The sequence below is a fragment of the Gorilla gorilla genome, chromosome 14, assembly GCF_029281585.2.
Source record: "Gorilla gorilla gorilla isolate KB3781 chromosome 14, NHGRI_mGorGor1-v2.1_pri, whole genome shotgun sequence".
Lineage (NCBI taxonomy): Eukaryota > Metazoa > Chordata > Mammalia > Primates > Hominidae > Gorilla > Gorilla gorilla.
In genome coordinates this window covers 66,022,350-66,037,623 of record NC_073238.2, presented here as the reverse complement: position 1 = coordinate 66,037,623, position 15,274 = coordinate 66,022,350, and the positions used below count along the sequence as shown (strand labels likewise).

The 15,274-nt window shown below is 41.5% G+C and overlaps 1 protein-coding gene and 1 long non-coding RNA gene across 6 annotated transcripts in view; both read right to left on the bottom strand.

Moving 5' to 3' along the window:
• Window positions 1-15,274, bottom strand: part of WDFY2 (WD repeat and FYVE domain containing 2) — a 314,549-nt gene that overhangs the window by 241,113 nt on the left and 58,162 nt on the right. The window lies entirely within an intron of this gene.
• Window positions 1-15,274, bottom strand: part of LOC134757031 (uncharacterized) — a 63,804-nt gene that overhangs the window by 16,940 nt on the left and 31,590 nt on the right. Inside the window, exon 3 of one of the 2 annotated variants that reach the window (XR_010130647.1) lies at window positions 7,692-7,853. The exons of the other annotated variant lie outside the window; for it this stretch is intronic. This is a non-coding gene — a long non-coding RNA (uncharacterized lncRNA). Of the gene's footprint in view, window positions 1-7,691; window positions 7,854-15,274 lie in introns of those variants that run through there. 2 annotated transcript variants of the gene reach the window in all.

The following is a 15,274-nucleotide window of genomic DNA, read 5'->3' as shown; positions in this document are numbered from 1 at the left end:
TGAGGCTTACATCATCAGCTTTCCCTGGTTCTCAGGCCTTTGAACTGATGTTGAATCACTATAGCAGCTTTCTTGGTTCTCCAGCTTGCAGATGGAAGATTGTGGGACTTGGCCTTCATAATCACATGAGCCAATTCCTATAATCAATCTCTGATATTGTTTGAATATTTGTCCCCTCCAAATCTCATGCTGAAATGTGATACCCAGTGTTGGAGTGGGGCTTGGTGGGAGGTGATTAGATTATAAGGGTGGATCCCTCATGAAAGATTTAGCACCATCCCCTTGGTGATGAGTAAGTACTTGCTCTGATTCATGTAAGATCTGGTTGTTTAAAAATGTGTGACACCTCCTCCCTCTGTATCTTGCTTCGGCTCTCACCATGTGACATGCCAGCTCCCTCTTTACCTTCTGCCATGATTGGAAACTTCCTGGGGCTTCACCAGAAGCAGATGTTGGAGCCTGCAGAGCCACGAACAAATTAAATCTCTTTTCTTTGTAAATTATCCAGCCTCAGGTATTTCTTTGTAGCAATTCAAGAACAGCCTGATACAATCTCTTTGTCTCTCTCTATATGAATATATATGCAGTCACTGTGCCACATAATACATTTCAGTTAACAAACAGCATGTTCAACAATGGTCCCATAAGATTATAATACTGCATTTTCACTGTAACTTTTCTATGTTTAGATACACGATTACTTATTGTGTTACCAATGTGTACGGTATTCAGTACAGTAACATGTTAGGTTTGTAGCCTAGGAGCAATAGATTATACCAGATAACTTGGGTGTGTAGTAGGCTATACCATCCAGGTTTCTGTGGGTACACTCTGTGATGTTCACACAATGACAAAAGTGCCTAACAAAGCATCTTAGAATGTATCCCCATCATTAAGCAATGTAGTATTGTATAGGTATATACTATTGGCTCTACTTTTCTAAAGAGCCCTGACTAATACAGCCATCAAACTGTTTCTTGCTTCCCACATCTGACCTCACCCAGGACTTCATTCTTTCAGGCTTACCCTGTGCCTCATGGCTACAGGGGGAAACTTATCTACGTTTTATGCTCTGGCTAGACTAAACTATTTCTTCCCTCTGCATAGGCTATTTCATCTGCCTGGAATGACCTTCTTTGTCTTTGCTTTCCTGGAGAATGCTTATTTCTCCTAAATAGCTCATATTTTGCATAGGCAAAGTTTCCCTCATCATTGCCCTCTTCCTCAACCCAAATTAACCACTGCTTATGGTGAGCTATTATGATACCTTGACATTACTTCTGTTGATCATCATACTACAGTAGTCCCTCTTATCCACAGTTTTGCTTTCAGTGATTTTGTTATAAGTGGTCAACTGTGGTTGGAAAATATATGGGAAATTCTAAAAATAAACAATTTATTAACATAAGTCTTAAATTTTCCACCACTCTGAGCCGCATGATGAAATCTTGCACCATCCTTCTCCGTCCTGCCCAGGATGGAAATCCTCACTTTGTCCAGCAGATCCACACTGTTGACACTCCCTGCCCCTGAGTCACTTTATTTGCCCTCTCTGTTATCAGATTGACTGTCACAGTATCACAGTGTTTGTGTCCACATCACCCTTAGTTTACTTAATGATGGTCCCACAGTGAAAGAGTGGTGATGCTGGCAATTTGGATATGCTGTCAAGTGCTTACGTTAAGTAAAAAGGTAAAAGTTCTCAGACTACTAAGGGAAAAAACTCATATGCTAAGGTTGCTAAAATCTACAGTAAGAATGAAACTTCTATCTGTGATATTGTGAAGAAGGAAAAATAAATTTGTGCATCGTATACACAGAGTTTGGTAGTATCTGTGGTTTCAGGCATCCACTGGGAGTTTTGGAATGTATTCCCCATGGATAAGGGAGGACTACTGCATATAGAAATTATTTGTTTATGGGTCCACTTCTCCACTATACTTGGATTTCTTGACATCAGGGCTACATAATGCTTAGGACATAATAGGCCTTCATTTGTTTATTCATTCTTTAAAAAAATATTAATAGACGACCTTATATGTTCCTGTTCTCACAGAGCAAAGGGGAAGGTGGAGGCAGAAATAGCTGTTTTATGCACATGCATTTTAAGTCATACTGCATTACAACTTGACCTGATTGCCTTTCTTTTAATTCTGTGATTGACCATTGCTCTTCAAAAAGGCCTTGATGGAGGCATCATTCGAGTTCAGTGGTTCTCGATTCCTGTGTTTGCTTTGACTTTTCCTTAATAAACAAAACCAAAACTCCAAATAGTCAGTGACAGGCATAACCTTGTGTACCTGAGCATGGTAATGTGTTATTTTACCTCAACTTGGTGTTTTTCACTTAGGAAAAATTTTTGGTCATTATAATCCAGGATTTTTTTAAAAATACATCAATTTTTTTAAAATTAGAGAAAATTTAAGACTGAGGCATTTAGTCATTTTTCTTGAAAATTTTGTTTTAAAGTTTTTTAAAAAGTTGTTCTCAGCAGAGCTGGCATAGGAGGCAGACAGTGTGGTTTGGTTTGGGGCAGAGGGGCCTGTGGATTCAAGCACATGGAGGTGTGCCAGCCATAGCTTCCTTCCTTCCTCCCCCAGCCTTTGGCGTCACCATTGAGACTGCCCTCTGGCTCAGACCAGAAAGACAGCCACGGTGAAAAAGTCTGGTTCCTAGGATGGGAGGGAAACTGGCCAAATCCGTTTAGACTGTAATGACAACACCAAGAACTACTTTACCACAGTTGCTCATCAGGAGCAAAGGAGGTTGCCTGGGGTTGGGTGAGGAGGGGGCTGGTAACTGTAAATGGGCACGAGGGATCTTACTGAGGGATGAAAATGATCAAAAGCTGATTTATGGTGTGTGGTTGCACAACCTGGTAAATTCACTAAGAACAAAAAACAAATCATTCAGGCCGGGCTTGGTGGCTCATGCCTGTAATCCCAGCACTTTGGGAGGCCAAGGCAGGCAGATCACCTGAGGTCAGCAGTTCGAGACCAGCCTGGCCATCCACCCGAGGTCAGGAGTTCAAGATCATCTTTTGGTAGAGATAGTGAAATCCCATCTCTACCAAAAAAACAAAAAACTCAAAAAACAGAAAGCACAAAACAAAAATTAGCCAGGTGTGGTGGCATGTGCCTGTAATCCCAGCTACTCAGGAGACTGAGGCATAAGAATTGCTTGAACCTGGGAGGCAGAGGTTGCAGTGAGCCGAGATCGTGTCGCTGCACTCCAGCCTGGGTGACAGAGCAAGACTTATTTCAAAATAATAATAATAATAATAATAATAATAATAATAATAATAATAATAATAAGTGAAGGCTGGGCATGGTGGCTCATGCCTGTAATCCCAGCACTTTGGGAGGCCGAGGTGGGCAGATCACGAGGTCAGGAGATTGAGACCATCCTGGCCAACATGGTGAAACCCCGTCTCTACTAAAATACAAAAAATTAGCCAAGCATGGTGGTGTGTTCCTGTAGTCCCAGCTACTTGGGAGGCTAAGACAGGGGAATCACTTGAACCCGGGAGGTGGAGGTTGCAGTGAGCAGAGATTATGCCACTGCACTCCAGCCTGGCGACACAGCAAGACTCCATCTCAAAATAAATAAATAAATAAATAAATAAATAAATAAATAAATAAATCATTCAACTGTACACACTTGAGATGGGTAAATTATATGATATGCAAAATGTACATCAATACAGTTATATAAAAAGCAGGGTGTACAATAGTGTATTTAATATGCTACCATTTAAATGAAAAAGTGGGAGACCAAAAAGAAAGGCAAAAAAGACTGAACTTTAATGAAAAGGTATGCAAAAAAATAAATGCTTTCAGTATCTCCGGGCTTAGTATTAACGTGCCAAAATATGAGCACAGGTCCTGGGGGTGGTAGCCTAGGGGGAGAAGGGCAATGAAGGATATCTGTACTGCTGGTCTCCATGGGTGCTGCGCTGGAGGCTTTGGTGGGATGCCTCTCTCTCAACATACTGTGGACTGTACATGAAGCTACATGAAGCTGTCCTGCAGGCAATTTGATTTCATGTGTGATCCAGCTAAAGCTCTATATGCCACATCAGCAAATGGGAAGGGGGCAGGAGCATACTTGGGTATCATCAGGTGGGCAGCATTAGCGTACGAGGGCTGAGGGGCAGGCCTTTGACAAGGTCAGGTGTTGGGGGTGAAATAACCTCCCCAGAAGGACATTATTCTGAGGGGCGCACAGCCGTATAAAAACATGTTCAGACAATGCCATTAGGGGAGCATGGCTGTCCACAGCAAACTGGACAGAAAAAAGAAGCAGTAACCCATGCTGTCCTTGGTGATCTTCTCTCCAGAGACTACTGCCTGGAGTTTGGTGACCTGGCCTTGGAAGGCATTGTAGAGAGAAGTGCCCAAGGGGTGAGTTTGGGGAAAAGATGTGCCAGTATAAGAATTCAGGTTTGATGATTATTATTTGTAGAGGTTGAATTTATTTCACATTTTTGTTTCATGGAGCACAAACATGTTCTCTTTTAAAAAGTCACTGGTAAAGGATTGGAACAATTTACCCTGACTGTATACTGGAGACCCCAGGCACAGATCTACTGAACGACCTGGCCAGAGTCAAGGCCATTCACTAAGGACAGGACCAAAGTCATCATTACTGAAAGTTTTGTGAAAATATCTTTTTGTTTTCTTTTCAAATATTCATATATGTTCACTATTACTTTGAAAAAAAAAAGCCAGATTAGTCCCTTAGAGTCCCTGGACTCTGGCCTTCTTTATTATACTTTGTTTTCAGCCAATTCTAACTTGCTAAGAGGCCAACCCTGATTTCATATGGTATTTACCTTCCTATAAACTGCAGGAACAGACTAAAATTTAGTACTGATTATTTTTAAAGGCTATTTTTTTCAGTTTATAAACCTAAAGGCTGTATTTTAGTGATAAGTAATGAATTGAATAGTGTTCTCCCCAAAATTCATGCTCATCCAGAACTTTCAGTGTCACCTTATTGGGAAATAGCACCTTTGCAGATATAATTAATTAAGATGAGGTCACACTGGATTAGGATGGGCTTTAAATCCAATGACTGGTGTCTTTATAAGAGAGAGGAGTGGGAGATTGAGACCCAGAGATACAGAAACACACACAGGGGGAAAAAAAGGCTATATGAAGATGGAGGCAGAGCTTGGAATGATGTAGCCACAAGCCAAGGATTGCCAGCCGCCACCAGAACCTGGGAAAGAGGCATGGAGCAGATTCTCAGGCAGAGGCTCCAGAAGAAATCAGCCCTGCAGACACCTGGATTTCAGACTTGCAGCCTCCAGAAATATGAGCTCATACATTTCTGTTGTTTTAAGCCACCAGCTTGTGGCAGTTTGTTTTGGCAGCCCTAGGACACCCACACAGCACGCATTTCAAAGTTGCCTTTACTTGAGCAACCCTGCACACCCAGCAGCCTGAGAGACTGTGTTGAAATGTGGAGCAGATCGTGCTGCAGCTCTGCTCAGAGAAGGGGAGTCGATGGAATGGTATGAATGCTGTATGATCTATGCCACCCCCTGCCCTCTCTTACTTCCTTTCATGTCTTTTTTGCCACACATGCCTTTTTGATATTTTCCCAGCACATCTCATGCCCTTTGCTTTTGTGTTCATTCTGGAATGTTCTTTTGGTGATATACAGACAGCTCCCTAGCTCACCTCACCCAGCACCTATTTAATAAGACTTTCCCTAACCTCTCTATTTAACATCACCACCAGTATCCCTTAGGACCCTTGCAGCTTAATTTTTCTCCTTAGCACTTGTCACTGTCTAGTAGATTATATATTTTACTTATTTATTTCATGGATTGTCTGTCCTCCCCAACAGACAGGGATTTGAGTCTGTTCTGTTCACTGCTATATCCCCAGCACCTATGTGCCTGCCACATAGCTGATGCTCAATAAATATTTGTTGGATGAGTGAATGCATACATCGTTGTGCAATTGTACTTTTATGTTTATCTATGACATGCCTAATTTCTGGATACCTTGCACAGGAATAGCTTCCAGAGCTAGCATTAGAACTTATGCTACTGTTTTGGATCCTTGACCTCCCTCCAAAGCTGGACGTTTGGCAGCCCAGAGCAAAGAGCATCTGGTGTTCCTAGTACCCATGCTGTGTGCCAACAGAATTAGTATGGTTCTTGGAGGTTGGTGGATTAGTCTGCTTAGGCAAAAAAAAAAACAAAAAAAAACAAAAAAAAAACACCACAAACTGAGTGGCTTAAACAGCAGAAATGTATTATCCCACAGTTCCGGAGGCTGGAAGTCTGAGATCACAGTGTCAGCCTGGGCGGGTACTAGGGAGGGCCTCTTCCAGGTTGCAGTTGGCCACTTTCCCCCTGTGTCCTCACATGGGGGAGAGAGAGCAAATTCGATGATGTCTCTTCTTAGAAGAGCATTAAGCCCATCAGGAGGACTGTGCTTCATGACATCATCTAACCCTAATTACCTCCCAAAGGCCCCATCTCCAAATATCATCACATAGGGGGTTAGGGCTTCAACCTGCAGAATTTTGGGATGGGGGACATAATTCAGTCCTTAGCAGTTAAGTTTCCTGAAACCATCAGTGTCACATCCAGTAATATGGGGCTAAGTAGGCCTTTGTGCAGTAATATCTTCTCTAACAAAAATGAATATAGAATTTTAAATACTAAATTCTTTGGAGTAATATAGGCTATATCTCATTCATATATTGACAATAACCTGAATACAGAAACATATCAATCGTTGATGACATATATGCAGAACCTGTATACACTGAATTATTTACCTCCCACTCTGCATGTTGTGGTGAGTGGTTTAACATGCAACCTAGGGTAGGTTGGAGACACAAATGAATCTCCCTTCTCCTTTCCACTCTAAGATGCTCTAATCTTAAGAATGTGTGCTGTTAACAAGGACAGCACCACAGGTTCTGTATCTCTCAAGTGTCCCTCCAGCATGCCCCAGTGTGAAGCCTTCCTACTCCACAGCAGATGTCTCAGCTGTGTGTCACCCGTTCAGGATGGCTGGGTAGGAGGGTGTGGATGAAGTCACTGCCAATCGTCCCTGCTATGAGAACAACCTAAAACACATGCCCTCCAGACTGTGGGTTAATCATATGCATTTCCTCATAATAATGAAAAGTGGCTTTTGAGGCAGGAAATCAGCTTGGCATCATCAAGTTACGTGACTGTGGGCAAGTCATTTATCCTCTCTGGGACTTGGTTTTCTCAAATTTGTTGGGTCAGCTTCCTTCTAAATTAATATTAAATTGTGACAATGGCCTGTTTTTGCGAAGTGAGGAAAAATAACATATAACCCACAAAGCAGAGAAAAGGGAAGGGCCAAGATGGATTACAATGCACTCATTTTGGAGAAAAAGGCAGATTGAGAGGCAGACCCCATTGCATCTGGCTGGAACTGAGAGAACAATTTATGGTGGGCTCTGTTCCTCCTGCACCTACTCCAAGCTCTGCTGTGTCCCTCCACTCTGCTATGTGGATCCTGGTGGCTACAGAATTTTATGTTCCTGAGGGGAGCAGCTGGGCATCTGAAAATGGCTAGAAATCAAAATAATAGAAATTCTGGGATACAAAGAGCATTCTGAGCACCATATGCAAATTTAATGAGGAAAGGAATATTTGCCTTCTGGGAAATACCTGAGAACCTCTAGCTGCCTTTTGGCAAGGCCACGTGGGCACAGGAGCCGGTCACTTGAGGATATGGTCCGGGATGGGATCATCTATGTTCTGTAGGATCTTCTTTAGTTTGGTGCTTTCCAAGGACAGCACAAAATCATGCCTTGGATTGTAGTACTGTGAACACATCTGCCACTCATTTCTATATCCCAAGAAATCAAAATTGAAAGTAGTCACCTGAATGTTGACTATAACTTTTGTATTTCTTTAAAATGAGGTTTTGTTTGCTTTTAAATTTCCAATTTGGAAAGGTCATCTTTAAGGCCTCTGATTCTGAACCTAACTGCATGTTAGAATTACATGGGGATGGAAGGGTGGATTTAAAATACATATACCTAGGCCCAATCCCCAGAGATTTTGGTATCATAGGTTTGATGGGAGCCCAGCATGATCTTGGAAGCAATTCCACAAGGTTTAAAGACATTGGTAAAAATGATGGCACTAGAAAGTTAGCTATAGGAGGAAATGCACAGAGAACACATATGGATCAATTCTGTAAAAGTCCAGCTTTTATTTTTGACCTATGTGTACGTGTTTTTATGGTTTAAATTGATTCTCCATAGCAAGTAGTTATATTACTTCAATTGAAAAGCTGAGGTAAAACAAAACTTGAGACTTTTTTTTTTTTTTGAGACTGAGTCTCGTTCTGTCGCCCAGGCTGGAGGTGCAGTGGTGCAATCTTGGCTCACCGCAAGCTCCGCCTCCCAGGTTCATGCCATTCTCCTGCCTCAGCCTCCCAAGTAGCTGGGACTACAGGCACCCGCCACTATGCCTGGCTAATTTTTTTGCATTTTTAGTAGAGACAGGGTTTCACTGTGTTAGCCAGGATGGTCTCGATCTCCTGACCTCGTGATCCGCCTGCCTCGGCCTCTGAGACATTTTTATAAGAAGTAAAATAAACTCCTAATTTCCTCTATCCTACCCTGAGCAACTGTTTTTATTTTCCAAATTGTCTTCTAGTCCTCCACTAGCTCGTCTATTTTTGTATATTTATAATCACAACATAAATGTCATTTAAAAAATACTGCTTTTTAATTTAAGGTTTACCAAAATATTTTTGACATTTCTACCACTTCCTAGTGTCCTTTTTAATGATCACATATAGGACATCTTGTTGATGCACTATGCTTTTCTAAGTCATTTTCCTGTTGTAGAAAATGATTTTGCTTTCAGATTTTGGTTGCTATAGATAGTGTTAAAATCTTTGTGCAACTGGATTTTTGCTTTTGTGGAATTAGTTCTTATGGGTAAGTTCCTAGGAGCAGGATTGCTAGGTCAGAGTGACAGAACAACTGTGCGGTTCTTGCTAAATGTTGCAAAAAAGGCAATTTTAAAATACTATGAATATATTTGCTTAGGTATAGAAAAATAGGTCTTGTTATAGTAGTATCAGGCCTGCATAAGCTGGATGAGGGCTGAGTGTACTCCAATGTAGGAAGTCTTAGAGACATTTGAAGGCAAATACAGGTTTCTACAAGAATCTGAAATTAACAACGTTTTAGTCAGTTTTTATACATACAAGTCAATGGAAATGATATGATTTCCATAGGAATTTTGGAAGATTCTCATGACTATTTTATCTTAATAAAATAAGACTGTACACTCAAAAATTCATTTGAATGGTTGTTCTCCACACTATAGATCAATGCACTCCTCATGGGAATTTTAATAAAAGAGAAATAGCTGCTTGCTTTTGTGGTCACTTGGTATCCAAAACTAAATTACATTTCTTGCTCATAGAATGATGTAGAAAAAAGTATAAATGAATGAATGTATAATTGTTCTGCTCATTGTTTTTATTTTTATTTATTTATTTATTTTTGAGACGGGGGTCTCACTCTGTTGCACAGTTCGAGTGCAGTGGTGCAGTCTCGGCTCACTGCAACCTCTGCCTCCTGGGCTCAAGTGTTCCTCCCACCTCAGCCTCCTGAGCAGCTGGGACCACAGGCTCATACCACCATGCCCAGCTAACTTTTTTCTGTATTTTTTTGTACAGATGGGGTTTCACCACGTTGCCCAGGCTGTCTATTTTTAATATAATAAAAGATACCCGATCTTCAGATTGACTAATCAAAGAGAATTAAAGTACTTTTAAGAATAAAAACCTAATATTATAGTCCATGATCAGCTCACTACACACAATTTCCCACCCCTCATTGCTTAATTTAAAAATTCAAATAATAATGGTAATAATATAAAATCAATGTCAGTTTAACAATTGCCTGTTGCCGGTGCTGGAGAGGATGTGGAGAAACAGGAACACTTTTACACTGTTGGTGGGACTGTAAACTGGTTCAAACCATTATGGAAGACAGTATGGCGATTCCTCAAGGATCTAGAACTAGAAATACCATTTGATTCAGCCATCCCATTACTGGGTATATACCCAAAAGATTATAAATCATGCTGCTGTTAAAACACATGCACACATATGTTTATTGTGGCACTATTCACAACAGCAAAGACTTGGAACCAACCCAAATGTCCATCAGTGATAGACTGGATAAAGAAATTGCGGTAGTTTTTGGCTAGCCAAGATGGCCGAATAGGAACAGCTCCAGTCTTCAGCTCCCAGCGTGAGGCACGCAGAAGACACATGATTTCTGCGCTTTCAACTGAGGTACCGGGTTCATTTCACTGGGGATTGTCGGACCGTGGGTGCAGGACAGCGGGTGCAGCACACCAAGTGTGAGTCGAAGCAGGGTGAAGCATCGCCTCACCTAGGAAGTGCAAGGGGTCAGGGAATTCCCTTTCCTAGCCAAGGAAAGGGGTGACAGATGGCACCTGGAAAATTGGGTCACTCCCACCCTAATACTGTGCTTTTCTGATGGTCTTAGCAAACGGCACACCAGGAGATTATATCCCACGCCTGGCTCGGAGGGTCCCATGCCCACGGAGCCTCACTCATTGCTAGCACAGCAGTCTGAGATCAAAATGCAAGGCGGCAGCAAGGCTGGGAGGGGCGCCCACCATTGCTGAGGCTTGAGTAGGTAAACAAAGCAGCTGGGAAGCTCCAACTGGGTGGAGCCCACTGCAGCTCAAGGAGGCCTGCCTGCCTCTGTAGACTCCACCTCTGGGGCAGGGCATAGCCAAACAAAAGGCAGCAGAAACCTCTGCAGACTTAAATGTCCCTGTCTGACAGCTTTGAAGAGAGTAGTGGCTCTCCCAGCACGCAGCTTGAGATCTGAGAATGGACAGAAATGCCTCCTCAAGTGGGTCCATGACCCCCGAGTAGCCTAACTGGGAGGCACCCCCCAGTAGGGGCAGACTGACACCTCACATGGCCGAGTACTCCTCTGAGACAAAACTTCCAGATGAACGATCAGGCAGCAACATCTGCAGTTCACCAATATTCGCCATTCTGCAGCCTCTGCTGCTGATACTGAGGCAAACGAGGTCTGGAGTGGACCTCCAGCAAATGCCAACAGACCTGCAGCTGAGGGTCTTGACTGCTAGAAGGAAAACTAACAAACAGAAAGGACAACCACACCAAAACCCCATCTGTACGTCACCATCATCAAAGACCAAAGGTAGACAAAACCACAAAGATGGGGAAAAAACAGAGCAGAAATACTGAAAATTCTAAAAATCAGAGCACCTCTTCCCCTCCAAAGGAACACAGCTCCTCACCAGCAACAGAACAAAGCTGGACGGAGAATGACTTTGATGAGTTGAGAGAAGAAGGCTTCAGACAATCAAACTTCTCCGAGCTAAAGGAGGAAGTTCGAACCCATGGCAAAGAAGTTAAAAACCTTGAGAAAAGATTAGACGAATGGCTAACTAGAATAACCAATGCAGAGAAGTCCTTAAAGGACCTGATGGAGCTGAAAACCACATCACGAGAACTACATGATGAATGCACAAGCCTCAGTAGCTGATTCGATCAACTGGAAGAAAAGGTATCAGTGATGGAAGATCAAATGAATGAAATGAAGCAAGAAGAGAAGTTTAGAGAAAAAAGAATAAAAAGAAATGAACAAAGCCGCCAAGAAATATGGGACTATGTGAAAAGACCAAATCTACGTCTGATTGGTGTACCTGAAAGTGACAGGGAGAATGGAACCAAGTCGGAAAACACTCTGCAGGATATTATCCAGAACTTCCCCAATCTAGCAAGGCAGGCCAACATTCAGATTCAGGAAATACAGAGAACACCACAGAGATACTCCTCAAGAAGAGCAACTCCAAGACACATAATTGTCAGATTCACCAAAGTTGAAACGAAGGAAAAAATGTTAAGGGCAGCCAGAGAGAAAGGTCGGGTTACCCTCAAAGGGAAGCCCATCAGACTAACAGCTGATCTCTTGGTAGAAACTCTACAAGCCAGAGGAGAGTGGGGGCCAATATTCAACATTCTTAAAGAAAAGAATTTTCAACCCAGAATTTCATATCCAGCTAAACTAAGCTTCATAAGTGAAGGAGAAATAAAATCCTTTACAGACAAGCAAATGCTGAGAGATTTTGTCACCACCAGGCCTGCCCTACAAGAGCTCCTGAAGGAAGCACTAAGCATGGAAAGGAACAACCAGTACCAGCCACTGAAAACCCATGACAAATTGTAAAGACCATCGAGGCTAGGAAGAAATTGCATCAAGTAAGGAGCAAAATAACCAGCTAACATCATAATGATAGGATCAACTTCACACATAACAATATTGACCTTAAATGTAAATGGGCTAAACGCTCCAATTAAAAGACACAGACTGGCAAATTGGATAAAGAGTCAAGACCCATCAGTGTGCTGTATTCAGGAAACCCATCTCACGTGCAGAGACAAACATAGGCTCAAAATAAAGGGATGGAGGAAGATCTACCAAGCAAATGGAAAACAAAACAAGGCAGGGGTTGCAATCCTAGTCTCTGATAAAACAGACTTTAAACCAACAAAGATCAAAAGAGACAAAGAAGGCCATTACATAATGGTAAAGGGATCAATTCAACAAGAAGAGCTAACTATCCTAAATATATATGCACCCAATCCAGGAGCACCCAGATTCATAAAGCAAGTCCTTAGAGACCTACAAAGAGACTTAGACTCCCACACAATAATAATGGGAGACTTTAACACCCCACTGTCAACATTAGACAGATCAGTGAGACAGAAAGTTAACAAGGATATCCAGGAATTGAACTCAGCTCTGCACCAAGCAGACCTAATAGACATCTACAGAACTCTCCATCCCAAATCAACAGAATATACATTCTTTTCAGCACCACACCTCACTTATTCCAAAATTGACCACATAGTTGGAAGTAAAGCACTCCTCAGCAAATGTAAAAGAACAGAAATTATAACAAGCTGTCTCTCAGACCACAGTGCAATCAAACTAGAACTCAGGATTAAGAAACTCACTGAAAACCACTCAACTACATGGAAACTGAACAACCTGCTCCTGAATGACTGCAGGGTACATAACAAAATGAAGGCAGAAATAAAGATGTTCTTTGAAGCCAACTAGAACAAAGATACAACATACCAGAATCTCTAGGACACATTTAAATCAGTGTGTAGAGGGAAATTTATAGCACTAAATGCCCACAAGAGAAAGCAGGAAAGATCTAAAATTGACATCCCAACATCACAATTAAAAGAACTAGAGAAGCAAGAGCAAACACTTCAAAAGCTAGCAAAAGGCAAGAAATAACTAAGATCAGAGCAGAACTGAAGGAGATAGAGACACAAAAAATCCTTCAAAAAATCAATGAATCCAGGAGCTGGTTTTTTGAAAAGATCAATAAAATTGATACACTGCTAGCAAGACTAATAAAAAAGAAAAGAGAGAAGAATCAAATAGATGCAATAAAAAATGATAAAGGGGATATCACCACCGATCCCACAGAAATACAAACTACCATCAGAGAATACTAGAAACACCTCTATGCAAATAAACTAGAAAATCTAGAAGAAATGGATAAATTTCTGGACAAATACACCTTCCCAAGACTAAACCAGGAAGAAGGTGAATCCCTGAATAGACCAATAACAGGCTCGGAAATTGAGGCAATAATTAATAGCTTACCAACCAAAAAAAGTCCAGGACCAGACGGATTCACAGCCGAATTCTACCAGAGGTACAAGGAGGAGCTGGTACCATTCCTTCGGAAACTATTCCAATCAATAGAAAAAGAGGGAATCCTCCCTAACTCATTTGATGAGGCCAGCATCATCCTGATACCAAAGCCTGGCAGAGACACAACAAAAAAAGAGAATTTTAGACCAATATCCCTGATGAACATCGATGCAAAAATCCTCAATAAAATACTGGCAAAACGAATCCAGCAGCACTTCAAAAAGTTTATCCACCATGATCAAGTGGGCTTCATCCCTGGGATGCAAGGCTGGTTTAACATATGCAAATCAATAAACGTAACCCAGCATATAAACAGAACCAAAGACAAAAACCACATGATTATCTCAATAGATGCAGAAAAGGCCTTTGACAAAATTCAACAGCCCTTCATGCTAAAAACTCTCAATAAATTAGGTATTGATATGACATATCTCAAAATAATAAGAGCTATCTATGACAAACCCACAGCCAATATCATAGTGAATGGGCAAAAACTGGAAGCATTCCCTTTGAAAACTGGCACAAGACATGGGTGCCCTCTCTCACCACTCCTATTCAACATAGTGTTGGAAGTCCTGGCCAGGGCAATCAGGCAGGAGAAGGAAATAAAGGGTATTCAATTAGGAAAAGAGGAAGTCAAATTGTCCCTGTTTGCAGATGACATGATTGTATATCTAGAAAACCCCATCGTCTCAGCCCAAAATCTCCTTAAGCTGATAAGCAACTTCAGCAAAGTCTCAGGATACAAAATCAATGTGCAAAAATCACAAGCATTCTTATACACCAATAACAGAAAAACAGAGAGCCAAATCATAAGTGAACTCCCATTTACAATTGCTTCAAAGAGAATAAAATACCTAGGAATCTAACTTACAAGGGATGTGAAGGACCTCTTTAAGGAGAACTACAAACCACTGCTCAAGGAAATAAAAGAGGATACAAACAAATGACAGAACATTCCATGCTCATGGGTAGGAAGAATCAATATCGTGAAAATGGCCATACTGCCCAAGGTAATTTATAGATTCAATGCCATCCCATCAAGCTACCAATGGCTTTCTTCACAGAATTGGAAAAAACTACTTTAAATTTCATACGGAACCAAAAAAGAGCCTGCATTGCCAAGTCAATCCTAAGCCAAAAGAACAAAGCTGGAGGCATCATGCTACCTGACTTCAAACTATACTACGAGGCCACAGTAACCAAAACAGCATGGTAGTGGTACCAAAACAGATATATAGACCAATGGAACAAAGCAGAGCCCTCAGAAATAATGCCACACATCTATAACTATCTGATCTTTGACAAACCTGACAAAAACAAGAAATCGGGAAAGGATTCCCTATTTAATAAATGGTGCTGGGAAAACTGGCTAGCCATATGTAGAAAGCTGAAACTGGACCCCTTCCTTACACCTTATACAAAAATTAATTCAAGATGGATTAAAGACTTAAATGTTAGACCTAAAACCATAAAAACCCTAGAAGAAAAC